At 44.0% G+C, this 20,808-nt stretch overlaps 1 protein-coding gene and 1 long non-coding RNA gene across 2 annotated transcripts in view; one reads left to right on the forward strand and one right to left on the reverse strand.

Moving 5' to 3' along the window:
* LOC103665219 (cationic amino acid transporter 3-like) overlaps positions 1-20,808 on the reverse strand; it is a 55,575-nt gene that overhangs the window by 18,220 nt on the left and 16,547 nt on the right. The window lies entirely within an intron of this gene.
* LOC121105404 lies at positions 1,181-2,774 on the forward strand. The gene is made up of 2 exons (XR_005837883.1): positions 1,181-1,239; positions 2,460-2,774. It is a non-coding gene; the product is annotated as an uncharacterized LOC121105404 (long non-coding RNA).

The following is a 20,808-nucleotide window of genomic DNA, read 5'->3' on the forward strand; positions in this document are numbered from 1 at the left end:
ACACACACACACACACACACACACACACACACACACACACACACGTCCTTCCCCAAGGTCACGCACTTCCTGAAGCTCTGGCTTCTCTGATCCTCTCCTCTCCATGTTCCTGCTCCTTGCTGACTAACTGAGCATCATTCTCCTTGTCTCCTCAGAAACCTTCTAGACTTCTGTGTCTGCCTCCATCTTCCCTCCTGGGGTCATTGCCTGTCTCCCATCATCTGAGTCAGGGGGTCTGGTCCACTTGCCCTTGACCCACTCAGCTGACACACATTTGCTGAGGGAGCACCCAGAGCGCTGTGTCTCTCTGTCCTGCTCTCAGCCTCCTCTCCCAGCTGTCAGGAAGCCCCCCAGGCCAGGCCCCTGCTGCTCCCTCTGGGTCTCCCCTGGGTGCCCAGCACACACAGAGAGGCTGGAGTGGGGGACTCACTGCTTCTGCTCCCAGGAGAAAGGAGGGAACTGAGACAGAAACCCAGGCAGGGACACATCTGAGCCTCCACTGCCCTGTGAGCCTTAATGTCAGCGTGGCACGCAGCTGGAGGGAATCCCTGTCTAGGGGGCCCTGCTTTCCTCTAGAAATCCCCGTGCACCTGTGTGTGTGTGTGCATGTGTGTGGGTGTGTGTAACCAACAACTAATGTAACATAGCGTGTGCACCTGCCATGCAGAGGAGGAAGAGGACTGTGGGTGTGAGGCTCCAGGAGTCAGGTCCTCTCTGGAGGGGAGTCCTGGGGAGCTGGACTCGCCGACCCCGCCAGCTCCCAGCACATGGGCCATGACCACAGGGACAGAGGGCAGCCAGCGCGACCAGCAGGATGGATGCAGGTTGGCCTTTAGGCAATGCCTCCTTCCTCCCTGGGTGTGTGCTCATTCACATGGGTTCCTGTGTCCTGTGGTTCAGTCCAGTCTCTATCCTCCCCGCTTGTCCACACTCACAGGCATTTCCTGTGTTCAGAGCTTAAATCTTTTCTTAGGGCTGAACCATATGGAATTCCTCTAGTCAGTGAGTTTTGGCTTCTATACTCTATTACTTTCACTCTTCTCTTTTCTAAACATGTTTTTGTCCCCAGGCTAAGGGGCCAGGGGAGCAGAATGAGGAAGGGCAGACAGTAAGAGCTCACAGTTACTGAGCGCACACTGTGTGCCGAGTCACAATGGCCTTCCCAGCACAGCGCTGATGGTCACTGCAGCCCCGTGAAGGATTTCCTGCAGCCTGACAGGGATTCCCCACCTGTTACAGGTGAGTGAGTCCAGGTGAGGAGGCTACATGGGGAAGAACAGGGCTGGGATCAAACTCAGCCCCAGACCTCCTGCTTCCCCACTGCCCACCCACCAGCAGGGAAGTCCTGGCAGAGCCTGGGAGTCAGGAGGCCATGCCTGCAGCTTGAGGACAGGGAGGGAGGGGAGGAAATAGGCCACACTGGGACTCTGTGGGGGGCAGGAGAGCCCCATGGAAGGGGCGGGGCAAAGCCCTGGAACAACTTTTGAAACTGAGTGGGAGAAGGGCCAGTGTGAGAAAGAACCAGGGCAGAAACAGAGGGAGGGCCTGGAGGGAACATGGTAGGTGGTGGCCCCCAGCCATGGCCAGAGCGCGGGAAGGCAGGAGCACCTGCAGAAGGAGACCAAGTTGGGTGTGGACAGAGCAGAAGGGCGGTGACAGGGAGGAACCAGGCTGCAGAGTCAAAAGCAGCAAGGAGGGAGCGATAACGTGGGCCTGGGGAGGAAAGATAAAGTCCAGGGAAAGGATGGAGAGCAGGAAGGAGGGAGAGAGCCTGTGGAGATGTGGGCCTGAGGCGCATAGAGGGGACGCAGGGTGGAGGCAGCTTCGGGAGAAAGGGAGCAGGAGTGGCCACAAAAGGGGCATGAAGGGGGGAGGAAGGGACCTGGCAGAATCAGTAAAGGAGTGATGGAGGGGCACACACACACACACAAAGACAAACTCACACACAACACACACACACACACAACACACACACACACACACACACACACACACACACACACACACACACAAAATACACCAAGCCAAAAGGAGCAATTGTCTGGTCTGAAATATCTGTTCCCCATTCTCTTCCCTTCCCCTCTCGGCCACCTGGACAGAATGTACTCTAAGTCAGTCCTTGTGCCTGGAGTCCTCCCTAAGCCAAGGGGGGTGTCCTCCCCTCCATCTGCCTCCACCTAGCCCAGAGCAGGACACCAGGACACCCACCCTTAAGAGCCTAGCCACTGTCCCCCCACCCCACCAACCCCACACACCCTCTCTTCAGCCAGGGCTCCCAGGTCTCTGACCCCTCACCTTGCACACCAGCCTGAGTGCCTGCATTCTGGCAGAATCTTAGGTGACCTCTTGAAGCTGCCTGAGCCTCTCCAGTCCGCTTAGTGGTCTTTAAGCTTTAGCCAGCACCCTGAGCCCACATGATGATTAACTAACCTTTCTCGGTATCATGTCTCTATTCCTAGAAATGAACAGACCCCTTCTGGACATCATGAAACAGAAATCAGAGCCTCTTGCACAACCTCCCACCCTGTACTAAGGAGCCAGACCCCCTGCACAACCTCAGAGCACTGAGATGATGTCTGTAGCTGGTACCACGGAGGCTGCATGGAATCAAGAAATGTTAGGGACCACTGGACCCCCCCCCTTAATTGATTAATTGCCCTAAGCTCCTTTAAAAAGCTCTGAGCCAAGCAGAAACCTGGGATATGGCCTTGGACAAGTGTCTGCCTTCTTCCCAGGTAGGCAGGCTCCTGAATAAAGCTCAGATTCCTTTCCAATCCAAACTCCTCTCTTGAGTTTTGGCTTTTGGAGCAACAGGCAGCTGAACTCGGGGTTTCAGTAACAAATTTTGGCAGGCAGCCAGAAGCCAAGGACCCTGTGGCATGCAGTCCCTAGGAATCCCGAGGTGGAGCCCTTGCCCTGTCCCAGCCCGGGGCTTCCTCTTTAGTAGATTGGGTGAGTACCTTGGAAGACCTCAGGACATTAGGTGCTCCGGGCTAGTAGGTCTCTGGGAGGGAATCTGAGGGATCTATCCCTGAAGCCTCCCTGACTATTTTTGTGTCAGGGAAACTCCCTGCTGCTTCCTGACCTGTAGAGCTGCCAATGTTGCTTTTTGGTTGGAGTGGAAAGGAAAAGAGCCTGTGGGGAAGCTGAGGAGCTTCTGGACCACATGAGTCCCTCCGATTGCACACTGAAGCTAGTTTCTCCTTCGTGAAGCACTGGGCCTTCTTGTTTCCTTTTCCTGCATTTCCCATTAGAACATCTCGGCTCTCCGGTGAAACTAAAAGGGACTTGAATATGGGTCAATTTATATGGAATTTGGAACAGCTCTGTTGTGGTATGTGTGAAGATTGTTGTGTTAAACTTTTGTTGTGTTAAACTTGTGTAAAATGGGAAATTCCATCTCTATCCCACCAATAGCCCACTGGGCCACATTTGGAATAATTGGAAGGAACATAGCCAGGAGCCTATGACTAAGAAAAACATACATCTTGCTATGTATTTTAAGCTCAGAGGAAAGATGACTACGAAATAGCTGTCTTGGATCTCTTCCTCCCATTGGGTTGTCTCCACATGGGGGTTTGGTTTGGCTCTGTCAGCTTGTGTAGGGAGCCTTTGGTTCAGTCAGTGGAACTCTGACTTTGATGGAGGAACCAGAAACTAGGAAGCATTTGGTTCAGTTGGTAAAGCCTCAATTTGGGGGAAAAAAAGAATGCCAACAGATGTGCTCTGAGCTTCATTTAGTCAAAGATTTGTTTCCACTGTGTTCTTTCTGAACACTCCTTCTGTTCCCAAAGAAAGTCCATCTGGACATATGTTAACTAAATGGTGCAGAGGCCTGAAAAGAAATCGGATGATTGATAGATAGATAGACAAATGATTAGATAGATAGATAGATAGATAGATAGATAGATAGATAGATAGATAAATAGATGATAGATAAATAGATAAATGATAGATAGATAGATGATAGATAGATGATTGATGATAGATAAATAGATCCACCCAACCCGGTTTTGCAGGACTCAGAGAGACAGGAAACCAGAAGAATAAAAGAATGTGAGTCCAAATTTTGTATCTGCTTCTGGTTGTTCTGGAGCCAACCTTGCTCCTTGGCGTCCTCCGCCTCCCCCTTCTCTTCCTATTGTTTCTGCCCCAGCATGGGTGCGGCTTATGTAGCTGGCTCCATCCTCAGTGCCAAGGGCGCCATAGGCCCCTGCTCCTCCTACCCTCACTATCCAGGACCAAAAAGGACCCTAAGCTCTTGGGCCCCTTCCTCATGAGGTTCAAGCTAAATCCCTCCCAAATCAACATGAAGGGGTCCATGGGCTCCCCTGGACTTAAACCTCCCACCTCAGATTTCCCCACAGGTTCCCAGGTAAAAAGTGACAGTGGAGAAGACATTGATTGACTTTTAACAGAGACAGGTGCAACATATTCCATAGTGAAGCTAAGGCAAGTTTGTTGGTTTAATTCAAACAGATCTTTAGAGTTATCAGCATTAAGTACAAAACTTTTATTCTACCAAAGTTTAGTAAAGGTCAAAGGAGCTCCTGTTATTTCTGTTGCAAATCATATGGAAAATGGTGATTTAAAATGATGGTTAATTGTGTCTGTCTCATACAGTTTTCATCAGTAATTGATAAGAACAAGTAGGTTGAATAAATACAAAGGTTCATAGCTTTCGAAATCTCTGGCAAGCTAAGACTTTAAAGTTTTGTTAAGTTAAACAATAAATTGCACTGAATTCATTGACTACCTAAGTTTTTTTTCCAGAAACAACAGATCACTGAAGTATTGCTTACTAAACATAGTTTATCTGCTTTCTTATTGCACAGAAGCTGAAGATACTCAGGTCTGTTGGTAAACATGCCTTATGCTTTATTAAAAAGATTGTACTATGGGGAAGCATGATTCTAGAACGTATTCATAGATTTCTGATCTAAACAATTCTAGTGGAACAGACAGTTCACAATTGGTTACTGCTTACTTTTCCCTGGAGACTAAGGTTTCTAAGAGATAAAATTCTGCCAAATGTCATTAAAACTGATGGAAATGGTAAGGAAAGCATCAGAATGTGGGAAAGCAGATGTGTGAGGAAGGTATAAGAAACAAGAATATATTTCTGTTGAGGTCAAATAAAGTAATTTTATCCTAAAATCAGACTATTTAGAAAGAGAGGGCTTAGGACAACATCTAAATGAAAAAGAAAGTTGTAGAAGGTTTGTGAAGGGAACCTTTGGAAAATAATTGTTTGTGTGGTGAGGACTGACTCAGATTGAAATGACCAAATGTTAAAAGTACACTGGTATTGATGAGGGAACAGAAGGCAAGCTGAGGACAAAGCAGAAACTGACACCGTGCAACTCCCCCTCCCCCCCTCCCCATGGGGTGTAGGCACTCCTGGCTGCCATAAAGGACAAAGAAATAGTTAACCTTTAGAGACCACAGTCCTGCAAGACTTGAGTCTCCCTCAGTTTACAAATGTCTTAGCAGTACACAAGAACAAAGCATTTCTATCAATGACCTAGCTTCTGCAAGGGAATGTAGATACAATCAAATGTCTTTGCAATCTGTAGCCTCCAGGAAGTTCACAACCATTTTACTGTTAATACCTTGCTAGAGGGAATAAAAAAAAAACCTTAACATGACAATGGTAAGGCCTCGGGTATCCCGTGAATCTTCTTTAACATATGAAAGTATTTTCTCAACCTCCCTTTTTCCCTTACCTTCCCCAACCCCATGGTATAGAATCAGCCACCCCTCACAACCCAGGTGCAGCAGCTCTTTCTGCCCACCCAGGGGTCCTGTCCCCGTGCTTTAATAAACCACCAATTTTGCAACAAAGATGCCTCAAGAATTCTTTCTTGGTCGTGGGCTCCGGACTCCACCCCACTGAACCTCACATATATTCCCCAACCCCATCAGGTATAAGATTGAAATCCTGCTTTTCCTTAAACTGTTAAAAGACCAAGTTTTCTTAGATTGTTGGTCTGCGCTTGATAAGAAATCGTAATTTACTTTTTTTTTTCTTTTCTTTGTCTTCCCTGAAAACCAGGTTCAGTGTTTTATCTTATCAGGTCTTTGATCACTTACAAGAACTAAAACTTCTCAGTATTAAAGGAACTAAGTTTGCGAACAACCATAACCCTCTGTGGAATCTCTTACTGCCAGCTTGGTTAAATAGATAATAAAAATTAAGTTTTGTAATGATCTCTAATCCTTTTTAGGTGTGTGCTTTAGAACTTTCTGAGGATTTTAACAAACTTCCCAAAATTTGCATTGTAAACGAAATCTTTTGGGCTTGTTTGTTATGTTAAATTACATGACAAGCATTATCAAACACAATGATGATACACCTTAAGTTAGCGTGAGTACATGCTATAAGTGTTCCAGAAATTTTAGGAAATTCCTGAATTTTAATATGTCCTGGTTATGGGTCATCACTAGACATTCTTACTTTTGTAATGCTGTGTGTCATAGAAGAAACCCCATTTCCTTCTCAAGTGCATTATGGTGAACTCTCATCAGATCTTGAAGCATGTCCATTTTTGAATCTTTTGTCCTTTATACTTATTATTCTGATGCTCTTACAAAATGTGTTTCATCTTCAAGGAGATTTATGGAAAGGACTTCTGACAAATGCAGGGTTTTGATGATGAGGGAACAGAAGGCAAGCTGAGGACAAAGCAGAAGCTGATGCCCTGCAATCCCCCCCACCCACCCATGGGATGTATGTGCCATTCCTCAGGCACTCCTGGCTGTCCTAAAGGACAAAGAAACAGTCCTTACTACCTATAGCGCATTGACAAGTCCTTGAAACAGGCATGGTGACATTCCTCTAGGAACTCAGCTGCCTTGATGTTAATACTTTGCTAAGGGCAAAAGGCAGTCCTAGTCTGGGTCCCTCCCCTCCACCAAGATCCTGTAAGTCTACTTTAACGTATAAAAATTCCTTTGGAAACTTCCTTTATATCTAACCCCCCCCCCAAGATACGTGTTGGCAATCATCCCCCAAGCATATGGCCCACCCATATACATCTGAAGGGTCTCATGACTAAGGTTTTATTAGGCAGTAATAAATGACCCTTTCCCAACAGTAGCTAGCCCCCTCAAGGTCCTGGAGACCTTGCTTCCAAAATTCCTTAAGAGATTTATGCTATCCCTAGCCCCCTCCCCACTTGATGGTATAAAATAGGCCATTCCTCACAACCCTGGGGCAGCAGCTCTTTCTGCCCATGAGTCCTGTCCCTGTGCTTTAATAAACCACCAATTTTGCACCAAAGATGCCTCAAGAATTCTTTCTTGGTCATCTGCTCCAGACTCCACCCCACTGAACCTCATATATATTCCCCAACCTCATCATAATGGTGGCCAACGTGGGGCTCTGAGCTTCAGTGCAAAATTGGTGAGTACTTTCCCTTCCCTTCCTTCACTCTCCTTTCTGGGGCTCTTCAAGGAGTATGGTCTTATTGGAACACTTTCATGCCGACTGGTCAGGCTATAATCCTCTAGCCCATGGCTACTCTATGGGGAGGAAAAGGCCTGCCTTTTGGATGGAAGTTAGTACCCTGGCCAGGATGGTAATAAGACCCAGAAACTTGATGCCCCTTCTTTACTGTTGTCCTTATACAAAGTCATCTGTCTTGGGCACGGGACAACCACCTAAGTGACTAGCACGACTGCCAATCTTAAGACACCTGTGTGAGGTCTCCTCCTGATTGATCTAATGCGATCCCCTCCACATACCTGGTCTAGCCGCTTCCGGCCGCGGGACCTCCACTTGGAGCTGGCCGAAACCAGTACCCGATGGAATCACAACCCAACCGGGGACCGTTTCCTAGGGAAGCTGGCTGTAAGGACCACATGTGTTGGAATGTCGCTTAGACCATGATGGACTTCTATCTTTACTGTTTTCCATCAATGTCCTCTACTAATTACTTAGGCTACAAAATTTGGTAATTTCCCCTTGCTAAACTTTTCTAGTTTTCTCCATAGGTTAAAAACAGTTGGTTCTTCAAGGCAAGGTAAAATACTTTCAAGGCAAGACAAAATAAGGCGTGACCTTCACAGCATGACCTTCAAGGCATGGTATTTCAGTCCATTCACCAGGCACCCATGGGCAGCCTAGGATGCGATGGGTTAGGGGAGGGATGCCGGCATCCTTCCTACAGGCCTTTTACGGCAGGAATGCCTTCGCGGGAAGGCAGGATTATGATCAATAGCGATTTTTGTTGAAGGACGTCGCTTTTGACACATGGGAACCTCTGACATATCCTGCGTGGGACGCCACCCGGGAGTCGTGGGGGATTTGGTAATGGACCTTCTTTACTTTTCTGAGCATGGCCTCAGTAGGCTGCTTCTTTGGTTCCCAAGGACTCTCCCTTGGGTTGCCTTCTAACCCATTGGAAACAATTCGGATTGCAAAATTTAGGAAAGCACTGATCTCCTGTAACACTGCATGGCTGCAGTGGGATCTATCAGAAGGAACAGGGCAAATGGACCTAGGGTACCTTCATTTCTCATACCTAGGCCTTCATTGCTCTACACCAGGACCCCGACATAAGGGCCTCTTCCAGAATGTGTTCACCGGAATGGGTCAGCTAGTAAACTCTCTCCTGACATATTGGATGATAATTATCTAAATAGGCCTCCTCTGAGTAAACCCAGGTTGCTGGAGGACACATAGGCCATCCCTAGCAAAGGGGACTCGACTTTCTTCTCTCACTGTTCCTTCTAACAGATGTGGGGGTGTCTCCCTCACTCATTTCCCGGGTTAATGGCTATAACTGGAGCCATCTGTGGTTAGTCTACCTTGGGATGGGAACTTTAAGGAATATTCCCAAGCAGCTGCCGAAACTCCCTTTGTTTTGGGGAAATTCCCTGTCTTATCTGGCCCAACATGGACTGCCTATCCCCCTTGTTGGCGGGAAAACATGGCTTCTGCTCCTGTTGAAGCTGGTGAGCTTGAAAACCGGGAACCCTTTCTCTGCCTTCTGACAGCACTCTGCCTCTACTGTCTCCCCCTCCCCCTTCTTTCTGCACCACCTGGGGTGTGGCCTGCACAACTGGCTTCTGTACCATCCTCGGTGCCTCCAGCACCATGGCTCCTCCTCCCCTCACCATCAAGGAGCAAAGAAGAGCACCCCCTGGACCTAACGTTATCTCCAGGTAAAAACTGAAAATGGGGTGGGCCCAGGTGGGACATAATTCAGTATTTAAACTAAGTCAAGTTTGTTGGTTTAATTAAGATAGACCTGTCTTATAGTTATCAGCACTAAATGTAAAACTTTTATTCTATCGAGTTTTACTGAAGGTCAAACAAACTTGTGTTACCTCTGCTGTGAGTTGTTAGTAAAAATATGACTAAAATGATGGTTAATTGTCTGTCTCAAAGTTTTCATGGGTAATTGTTAAAATAGCTTTCAAAGTCTTTGGTAACCTGAATCTTTATTGCTTGGATGGTAAATGGGATTGAATTCATTGGACATCTAGGTCTTTTTAAAATAGGATACAGGGGTGCCTGGGTGGCACAGCAGTTAAGCGTCTGCCTTCGGCTCAGGGCGTGATCCTGAGCGTTTCTGGGGATCGAGGCCGCACGTCAGGCTCTTCCGCTATGAGCCTGCTTCTTCCTCTCCCACTCCCCCTGCTTGTGCTCCCTCTCTCGCTGGCTGTCTCTATCTCTGTCGAATAAATAAATAAAATCTTTTAAAAAAATAAAATAAAAATAAAAAATAAAATAGGGTACAGTGCTGAAGCATTGATTACTGGATGTAGGTTTGTACTTTTGACTACTTATTGCAAAAAACTAAAGATATTTAAATCTGTTGGTAAGCATGTTTTGTGCTTAATTAATTCATAAATTTGCCATCTAAAGAATTCTGGTGTAACAGTTCACAGTTGGTTACTACTTAGTTTTCACTGGAGACTAAGTTTTTTTTTTTTTAAAGATTTTATTTATTTATTTGACAGAGATAGAGACAGCCAGCGAGAGAGGGAACACAAGCAGGGGGAGTGGGAGAGGAAGAAGCAGGCTCATAGTGGAGGAGCCTGATGTGGGGCTCCATCCCACAATGCCAGGATCATGCCCTGAGCCGAAGGCAGACGCTTAACCACTGTGCCACCCAGGCGCCCCTGGAGACTAAGATCTCTAAAAAAACAAAAAACAAAAAAATGTGAAACTCAACTAAATGTAATGAAGGCTGATGGAAATAAGGGAAGCAACTCTGTATGTAGAACAGTAGGAGATACTTAAGAATGATAAGGAATGGGAATGCATTTTTGTTGAAAGTAAAAGAAGGCAATTTTGTCCTAAATAAGATGGTTGTTTGGAAACATGGCATGGAATAAAATCTGAATGCAAAAGAAAGTTGTAGAAGGAATTTTAGGTGTGGTCAGAACCGACTAAAAGTGAAATGAATGGATTTTTAAGATACAGTGTTATAAGAGCTATGTCTGCTTTCTCTCTGTTTAGAAAGACAAAGGTTTCTTGAATTGTTCATCTGCTCTGGATAAGAAAATGTAAACAGTTTTCTCTTTGCCCAGAAAACAAAGTTTCTATGTTTTGTCATTAACAGGTCTTCAATTACTTAGTTAAAACTTTTTCGTATTAAGTTAAGTTTTGCTGACAACTATAGAACCCTACACATTTGCCTTCAAATCTCGTCACCTTGGTTAAATAAAAATAGAGTTTTGTAGTGATCTGTAATCCTTTTCAGGCTTATGCTATAATTTTAAGGTTTATGAAGTCTCTTTAACTCATTAGGCCTTTTTCTTTGGTATGCTGAGTTACTCTGGAAGCACTGTTAAACAAGTGATAAGCCTTAGGTTACATTTGGGTAAATGCTGCAACTATTCTAGAGATAAATAATATGCAATTCCTAAAGTTTAATGTTTTAATATAAGGTCATCATCACTCTTTTCTGGCTATCAAAGTGTTTGTGTGTCACAGAAGTAACCTAACTTCCTTGCCAGCTATACTGTAAACTCATCAGTTACTATGTCCATTCTGTGTTTTTGTTATTTGTAATTGTTCTTATTCTCTTCTAAAATGAGTTTCATCTTCAAGGAAGTTCATATAAAGGACTTTTTAGGACAGGTACAGGTATTCGATATCTTTATGGAATCCTAAAACCTAAATGGGTAAAAATTTCCAGAACTAACTAAAGCTGCATTCAAACTAAACAAGAATTAGTAACATAGGACTAAATTAACTAAAAGATTATAGTGTTGTGACTCTTGCTTAAAACATTACTGGTTCTCTAATGTTTACTCTTCCAGATTGAGGAAACTTTCTCTTAAGACATCAGTGATACACAGAAAAAATAATAAAGCACATTAAAGCATTTAACTTTTCTCTTTACCTGAACCCTCTGAAATTAAAAAGGTCTCAGTAAGTATTCTTTCTTCCATGGCAATCATAATCATTTGCATAAGTTCAATAAGTATCATTCTCCTTGTAACAGGACACCATTGGAAACACTGGTTATTTTACCATAGGCTTTGACTGGAATGTCATATTTGAGAGACATGCATAGACTCAGATATGACCAAACAGCTCTCAGGAATTAAGGTTGACTTTATGAAACCTGGAGACATAAAGCCCCTGAAAATGGCCTGATACCTTGCTTACAGAGTTCCCAGCAGCCTCACCAGGTGAGTAAAGAATGTCACTTTTGGCAAGTGCAGGAACCTCAGGATACTTTGGGGACCTCATGCAGAGGAATCTGCCCAAATCTACAGGTATTACAGGAATGACTGATGACAAGTATTTGGCTTGGCTTCTGGCCTGGAAAGGCTACTAAAAGTTCAACCTGGAGATTCCTTATAAATGTTCCAGCAAAGCAGATTCTAAAAGTTCCATATGATCAATCACTATTTTTGCTGAACTTATGTAATTAGGCCAAGTTTGTTAAAACTGGACTTGTTTTACAAACAAATTAGTCCTGATTTGGCTATCTCTGGAAATGAGGGTTATTTTAGAGAGAAAAATTATGTTTAAATTACCCACCTTTGTGGATGTTAAATTCTAGATCTGATTGTCCTTAAATGTTTGCTTGAGCTACACAACTTGAGGTAAACTTAAGAGAAATAGCTTTTATTCTATTCCTATGCAGTAGCTCATATAGATAATCTTCATGCTTTTTATTCTATGGGGCTAATAACAGGACCCCATGGGCATATAATTAATTATTTGAACAACTCGGAAATGGGATAGATTCCCCAACGATTGTATAACTCGGCTATCACCTTGACCAATGTGGCTGGAATGATGAAATCATTCCCTAAAAGCCAGAGAATACCCCACTCCATAGGGTTAACTGTGGGCTTGTGGAGATAATGGATGACCCCACTTTCCTTGTGACTGAACTGGATGATGACTTGGGGATGCCTTTATCTCTTGACGAGTCTGACCCCCACTTGCCAGTGATTCCTTGTTAAGATATTAAGGCTAGACCTCAAACAAAGAAGGCTTCTTAATGCTTTCATCCTGCATAGTTACATTTAATCCTAGAAGCCACCTCTATGGATGTACAATTACAAGGAGAGGCTTTAGCCAAGCATACAACAGCCTTCCTGGTAAAAGGAGCCTCAAAGCTCACTGAGGGGCAGACCCTTACTGTAATGACTTCACATCAGTTCCAAGAACAAAAGCCACCAATGGGTGATGGGAAGCCAACTTATTAAATACCACGCTATGCTTATAGGTATGCCTAAAATAATGCTTAAACCCTGTCAAACTTTAAACCCAGCTACCCTTAAGCCTGGACCTGACCATTGTACTTCTATAGAGCATAACCATTCAGAGGTTATTGATCTTGTTTATTCTATTCGACCAGATTTAAGATGTCCCTATTGAAAATACAGAGGCAATTGGTTCATCAATGGTAATAGTTTCATGGAAAAGAGGGGTAAGAAAAACTGGGTATGTTATAGTCAAGTCTAACTCAAGACTGTTGAGGGCAAAGCCCTGTCAGCAAACATGTTTGCCCCCAAAACAGAATAAATAGCACCCACCCGTGCTTTGCAATTGGCAAAAGCCTTAAAAATATTTATACTGACTTCAAATATATTTCCTTGGTCCTCCATGCTCATGGTGCATTTGGGGGGGGAATAAGGGGGATTATTATCGAGTCATAACTCCCCAATCAAATATGGGCCTGAAATCATTGCATGTATGGCCCTCCAAAACCAAGTAGCCCTTGAAATCCTGACTGCAGTTCCAAGGAGGCCCAGTATTTTATGACTGGCTCCTGGCTGGGATCCAATGGCTCTGCAACTTAACCTGTGTCCATAGCTTCCTCCTTGCTGGATAAGCCACTGTACTCTGGGTTTTGCTTGGATGCATGGATGCATTATTAAAACCATTACCAACTCAGCCAACCTTCCAAATTTAAAACTATGGTGGACATGTTTTGTGTTACATTGGTATGACCACCTAGCATCTATCTATCTTACCTCTTTGAGACTGGAGAATGTCGTTTGACACATGGAAACACTTGAATACATGGTCAAAGCCCTAAGTGATACTCTACAGAACAGAGTGATGTTAGATGTTTTTAACTGCTATACAAGGTGAAATATGTGATAGCATAAGAACAATGCTGTGTATACAGTCCAGATTACCACAAAATACTTCTGGGTTTCTACCTGACATGAATGCTCAAATTGGTGCTTTAAATTATCTCTTTCCTTTAGTGATTGTTTTAAACTCTTGGACTGGAGGAAAATTATCAAAGGTCAACTATCAAAGATCTTTTATTCAGATCTCTCCTTATAATATTAACCTTGTTTTGCCATATCTGATGTCTCCCTGCCTAGTGCCAAGACACCACCTTCACCACCGTAACTTCCGGCTAGCAGATGACACCTTCTACTCGAGGAGGTTCATCCATGTTGTCCACGTTGGTTCAGCTGCCTCCCCTTTCATAACTCATTTTGGAGGCTCCATGGGTACTGTGTGTAAGGAAAGGACAGAGTTCCAGCAGGGCCCCATTTCCTGCCAGAATGCCCGGGGAATAGGTTCTATTGCTGTCACCAGTGAAGGGATTAACCACATCAATACATGTGTCACAGCTTAGAACCTCTGGCCCCAGAACTTTGTCCCACCCCGCCCGTCATCTGTCTCTTTCACTGTGCTTAGCACCATGGGCATTCGCCTTACAAGAAGCCCCACAGCAGTTTCTCAGTAAAAGAGTCTCAGAGACAAGACCTGTTGTTGGACGGGTTTTTGTCTCACTTCCTCGTTGTCTGAGACACTGTGGGTAAGTGTAGCTGCTCCCACTGCCATGATATACAGCACAGTAATAGTCAGCCTCGTCCTCAGCCTGCAGCCTGGAGATGAGCAGAATTGCTGTATTAGTGGAGGCATCTTTGGATCCAGAGACTCGACTGGGGACACCAGGTCCCAGCTCCTTGTCTGAGTCTGAGTAGTAGTACAGGAAATATCGGGGAGGGCTCCCTGGCTGCTGCTGGTACCAGTATATGTTATAGCTGCCAACACTGATGTCCCTGCTCAGGCCGCAGGTGAGTCTGGCCGTTGTTCCCAGAGATGCAGAGAGGGAGGGCGGCTGGGTCAGCACAGGCTGTGACAGGGAACCTGCAAACAGACACATCAGAATGAAGAGAAGGGATAGGGTGCATGGCCCCCTCCCCACTTGACGGTATAAAATAGGCCATTCCTCACAACCCTGGGGCAGCAGCTCTTTCTGCCCATGGGTCCTGTCCCCGTGCTTTAATAAACCACCAATTTTGCACCAAAGATGCCTCAAGAATTCTTTCTTGGTCATCTGCTCCAGAGTCCACCCCACTGAACCTCACATATATTCCCCAACCTCATCATTGATATCTTTAAAAATCATAAAACTAGACAGGGTAAGAATTTCTGGAGCTAATGGAGAAGCTGCACTTAAATAGAATAAGAATTAGTGATCTGGGACTGAATGAATTGAGGAAGATGATTATACTTTTCAGGACTCTTATTTGAAATATTGATGGTTTGGTAATGTTGGCTCTTCCAGATTTAAGGAAACTTTCTCTTAAGATATGTATGTCTTACAGAAACATGATAAAATATTCCTTTGTGGCCAAATTGGAACTAAGGGTGACTTTACGAGCCAATAAAGCCCCTTGAAAACATTAGCCCGATCCCTTGCTTACAAAGTTCCAAGGCAGTCTTACCACATAAGTAAAGAAAATCACTCGCTGACAGTTGCAAAAAACCTCAGGATATTTGGGGGGCCTCCAGAAGAGCAATCCACCCAAATCTAAAGTATTGAAGGCAAGTCTGATAGTAGATATTTGACTTGGCCTCTGGCTTGGAGAGGCTTAAGTTCAATCCAGAGATTCCTTATGAGAAGGTCCAGCAAAACAAGTTTTAAAGAATCTATAAGGTCGATTGCTATTCTTGCTGACCTTAAATAATTAGGGCAACTTTGTTAACATTGGACTTGTTTTTCAAATACAGTAGTCTGGATTTGGCTGTCTTTGGAAAGGAGGGTGATTTTAGAGAGAAAAATTACGTTCTAATAATTAACCTTTGTGGATGTTAAATTCTAGTTCTGATTAACTGTTTCTGAATAATTGTTGTTTGCCTAAGCTAGACAACTTGAGGTAAACGTCAGAGAATTTGACACAATAGCTCATGTATAGACAAGCTTCGTGACAGGACCCCATGGGCATATGGTCACTTGAACAACTGAACAATAAGATGGACTCCCTGACAATTGTGTAAGCCAATGATCACCTTGACCAGTTCTATGTGGCTGGAATAACAAATCACTCCTTAAATGCCAGAGCATACCCCACTCCATGGTGCTAACTGTGAACTTGTGGAAGTAGTGGATGGCCCACTTTCCTTGTGACTGAATAGAGGATGGACTTGGGGACCCATAATCCCAGACCATTTGCTAGTGATTCCTCATACTTAGGATACTAAGTCCGGACATCAGAAAAAGAGGGCTTCTTTACCCCTTATTCTAACCAATTTTATTTCAGTGTCTGTCCCTTATACCTCAGCCCCATCTATTAGGAAAGAGCGATCAGGAGGCACTTTTGCCACTTTGTTAGTGCCTATCAGAGTCTTCCTGATGTCTGACTGATGAGGTACAGGTGACTATAAGTGAGGTTCAGTGGGGTGGAGTCCAGAGCCGACGACCAAGAAAGAATTCTTGAGGCGTCTTTGGTGCAAAATGGTGGTTTATTAAAGCACGGGGACAGGACCCGTGGGCAGAAAGAGCTGCTGCCCCGGGGTTGTGAGGAATGGCCTATTTTATACCCTCAAGTGGGGAGGGGGTTAGGGATAGTGTAAGTCTCTAAGGAATTCTGGAAGCAAGGTTTCCAGGACCTTGAGGGGGCTAGCTGTTGTTGGGAAAAGGTCATTTATTACTGTCTAGTAATACCTTAGTCATGAGACCCTTCAGATGTATATGGGTGGGCCATATGCTTGGGGGATGATTGCCAATACGTATCTTGGGGGGTTAGATTCCTTGTGACTGAACTGGATGATGACTTGGGGATGACCTTTATCTCTTGACGAGTCTGACCCCACTTGCCAGTGATTCCTTGTTAAGATATTAAGGGCTAGACCTCAAACAAAGAAGGCTTTAATGCTTTCATCTGCATGGTTACATTTAATCCTAGAAGCCACCCTATCTATGGTGTACAATTTACAAGGAGAAGTTTAGCCAAGCATACAACAGCCTTCCTGGTAGGGAGCCTCAAAGGCTCACTGAGGAGGCAGACCACTGTAATGACTACATCATGGTTCTTCTAAGAACAAAAGCCGCAATGGGTGATGGGAAGCCAACTTATTGCTAAAATACCTACGCTATGCTTATAGGTATACCTAAATAATGCTTAAACTCCTGTCACAGCTTTAAACCAGCTACCCTTTAGCCTGGACCTGACCATTACTTCTATAGAGCATAACCATTCAGTAGGTTATTGATCTTGTTTATTCTATGTCATACCAGATTTAAGAGTGTCCTATTGAAAATACAGAGGCAATTGGTTCATCAATGGTAATAGTTTCATGGAAAAGGGAAGATTAAGAAAAAACTGGGTATGTTGCATAGCAATCTGATCTAACTCAAGAGCTGTGAGGGCAAGCCCTGTCAAGCAAACATGTTTGCCCTAAAAAGCAGAATTAATAGCGCCACCTGTGCTTTGCAATTGGCAAAAGGCTTAAAAATATTTATACTGATTCCAAATATATTTTCCTGGTCCTCCATGCTCATGGTGTAATTTGGAAAAGGGAGTTATTATCAAGCCATGTACTCCCCCAATCAAATAGGGGCCTGAAATCATTGTATGTATGGCCCTCAAACCAAGTAGCCCTTGAAATCCTGACTGCAGTTTCAAAGGAGGCCATAAGTATATGACTGGCCTCCTGGCTGAGACCCAATGACTCTAACTTAACCTGTGCTCCATAACTTCCTCCTTGCTGGATAAGCCACTGTACTCTGGGTTTTGCCTGGATGCATGGATGCATTGATTAAACCATTGTACATACACCAACTTCCAAATTTAAAACCATGGTGGACATGCTTAGTTATCTTGGTATGACCACCTAGCATCTATCTTTGTTACTCCTTTGAGACTGAGAACATTGTTTGGACACATGGAAGTTCTCAATAAATAGCATGGTCAAAAGCCCAAAGTGATACTCACAGAATAGAGTGATGTTAGATGTTTTTAACTGCTATACACGGTGAAATGTGTATAGCATAAACAATGCTGTGTATACAGTCCAGATTGCCACAAAATACTCTGGGTTTCTACCTGACATGAATGCTCAAACTGGTGCTTTAAATGATCTCTTTCCTTTAGTGATTGTTTAAACTTCCTGGACTGGAGGAAAATTATCAAAGAGGTCAACTAGCAAAGATCTTTTATTCAGATCTCTCTTCTCAATAATATTAACCTTGTTTGTCAACTCTGATGCTTCCTGCTCTACACAGTGCCAGACTCCTTCACCGCCACTAGCTTCCGGCTAACAGATAATAGCTCTACTCAAACTTCATCCATGCAGTCCACGTTGGATTCAGCTGCCCCACCTTCTATAACTCCCATACCTGTTCCCCGACTGACCAATGCTGTGGCCCTAGGTGAGGGACATCTCTACACCCCTATTCAGCAGGAAGAAGTTACAGAAGATGAGACCTTCCACCTTCAACAACCTTAAAGTTTAAGGGTCAAAATTGTTCAGGGGAAGTGATGGAAGGAAGGGAAGTTGAGGACAAAGCAAGCTGATGCCCTGCAATCCCCCCCACCCACCCATGGGATGATGGCGTAACATTCCTCAGGTACTTCCTGGCTGTCCTAAAGAAAAAAAACTGATCCTTACTACTACAGCCCATTGACAAGTCCTTGAAATAGGCATGGTGACATTCCTCTAGGAACTCAGCTGCCTTGATGTTAATCACTTATGCAAAGGGCAAAAAGGCAGTCTAACCTGAGTCCCTGCCCTCCACCCAAGAGTCCTGTAAGTCTGCTTTTAATGTATAAAAATTCCTGGAAACTTCCTTTTCTCTCGCCCCCAGATAGGTGTTGGCAATCATCCCCAAGCATATGGCCGCACCATATACATCTGAAACGGCTCCTCGAATGACTAAGGTTTTATTGGACAGTAATAAATGACCCTTCCCCAACAGTAGCTAGCCCCTCAAGGTCTGGAGACCTAGCTCACAATTCCTTAAGAGACTATGCTATCCTTAGCCCTCCCCTTGACGGTATATAAAATAGGCACATTCACTCACACCTGGGGCAGCAGCTCTTTCTGCCCATGGGTCCTGTCCCCGTGCTTTATAAACCACCAATTTTGCACCAAAAGATGCCCCAAGAATTCTTTCTTGGTCATCTGCTCCAGATCCACCCCACCTGGAACTATCACATATATTCCCAACACTCATCATTGATATCTTTAAAATCATCGAAAACTAGACAGGTAGAATTTCTACTAATGGAGAAGCTGCACTTAAATAGAATAAGATAGTGATCTGGGACTGGAGATAGATTGAGGAAGATGGATTATACTTTTGTGACTCTTTTGGCGAAATATTGATGGTTTGGTAATGTTGGCTCTTCCAGATTTAAGAGGAAACTTTCTCTTAAGATATGTATGTCTTACAGAAACATGATAAAATATTCCTTTGTGGCCAAATGGAAGCTAAGGGTGACTTTTACGAGCCAATAAAGCCCCTTGAAAACATTAGCCCCGATCCCCTTGCTACAAAGTTCCAAGGTCTTACCACATAAGTAAAAGAAAATCACTACGCTTGCAAAAACCTCAGGATATTTGGGGCCTCAGAAGAGCAATCCACCCAAATCTAAAGTATTGAGCAAGTCTGATAGTAGATATTTTGACTTGGGCCTCTGGAAACTTGGAAGGCCTTAAGTTCAATCCAGAGATTCCTTGGTGCAGAAGTCCACGGCAAACAAGTTTTAAAGAATCTAAGCTCATTGGTTATTCTTGCTGACCTTAAATAATTAGGCACACTTTGTAACATTGGACTTGTTTTTCAAATGACAGTAGTCTGGATTTGGCTGTCTTTGGAAAGAGGGAGATTATTTTAGAGAGAAAACGGCGTCTAATAATTAGAGCTTTTGTATGTAAATTCTAAGTTCCCTATTAACTGTTTCTGAATAATTGTTGTTTGCCTAAGCTAGACAACTTGAGGTAACGTCAGAGAATTTTGACACAATAGCTCATGTATAGACAAGCTGTGACAGGACCCCATGGGCATATGGTCCACTTGAACAACTGAACAATAAGATGGACTCTGACAATTGTGTCAAGCCAATGATCACCCTTGACCAGTTCTAGTGTGGCTGGAATAACAAATCACTCCTTAAATGCCGAGCATCCCACTCCATGGTACTGCTTCAACTCGGAACTTGTGGAAGAGATGGATGGCCCACTTCCTTGTGACTGAATGAGATGGACTTGATGGGACCCATAATCCCAGACCAGTCTTCTCCCCACTTGTCAGTGATTCCTCTTGCAAACTTAGGATAATGTTAAGGCCAGACAGTGTCAGGCAAAGAGGGGCTTCTTGACCCACTCATTCTAACCTACTTCTTTTAACTGTCCTTGTATCTCAGCCCCATATATTAAGAAGATGGGTCAAGGTGTTAATGCCACTTTGTCAGTGCCTATCAGGTTCTCCACCATGTCTGACCACCATTCCTCTTGCTGTGTCCAAAGCACCCTCCTCACAGATGCTGCCCTTAAAACTCATATTCCCAAGGAATAACTGAGCAGGCAGTGTGTGGAGAGCAGTGACAAGGATGAGAGGGAGGGAGAGTCTGCAGGGGGAAATCAAAAGTTGAAGAAGCAAGAGCAGAGGGAGTGAAATGTATAAAATGAGCATAACAATCTTCACATCATAACAATTAAATAGGTGATTTTGAAAAGTGTTTGGCACAAAGTATAGGGCATACTACTCAGCAAATGGTAGCTATTACTATCATCATCATTTGGTGGCATTGGAGATATAAAGAAGTAATACATAAAACAGATGTTTTGCCCCTTAGAGGTTTTAAAATCACATCAATGAGACAAGAGAAGTACGTGAAGAGAGGAAGGACCTGTAAACCTAAAACTTTTATTTGAGCCCTAACATGCAACTTATTCTCCAAAATCAAAGCCCTGTTTTATTTTACAGACTTCAATGCTATAAGAAGGCTGGTGTTTTCCTTCTGTCATTCATCACCCCCATGCTTCACAGCCTTACATACACCACACATCCACCCCAGGCTTTCTTTTTATTATTATTATTATTATTATTATTATTATTATTATTATTATTA

This window comes from Ursus maritimus, unplaced genomic scaffold (genome assembly GCF_017311325.1).
Source record: "Ursus maritimus isolate PB19 unplaced genomic scaffold, ASM1731132v1 scaffold_26, whole genome shotgun sequence".
NCBI classification, from domain to species: Eukaryota; Metazoa; Chordata; class Mammalia; order Carnivora; family Ursidae; genus Ursus; species Ursus maritimus.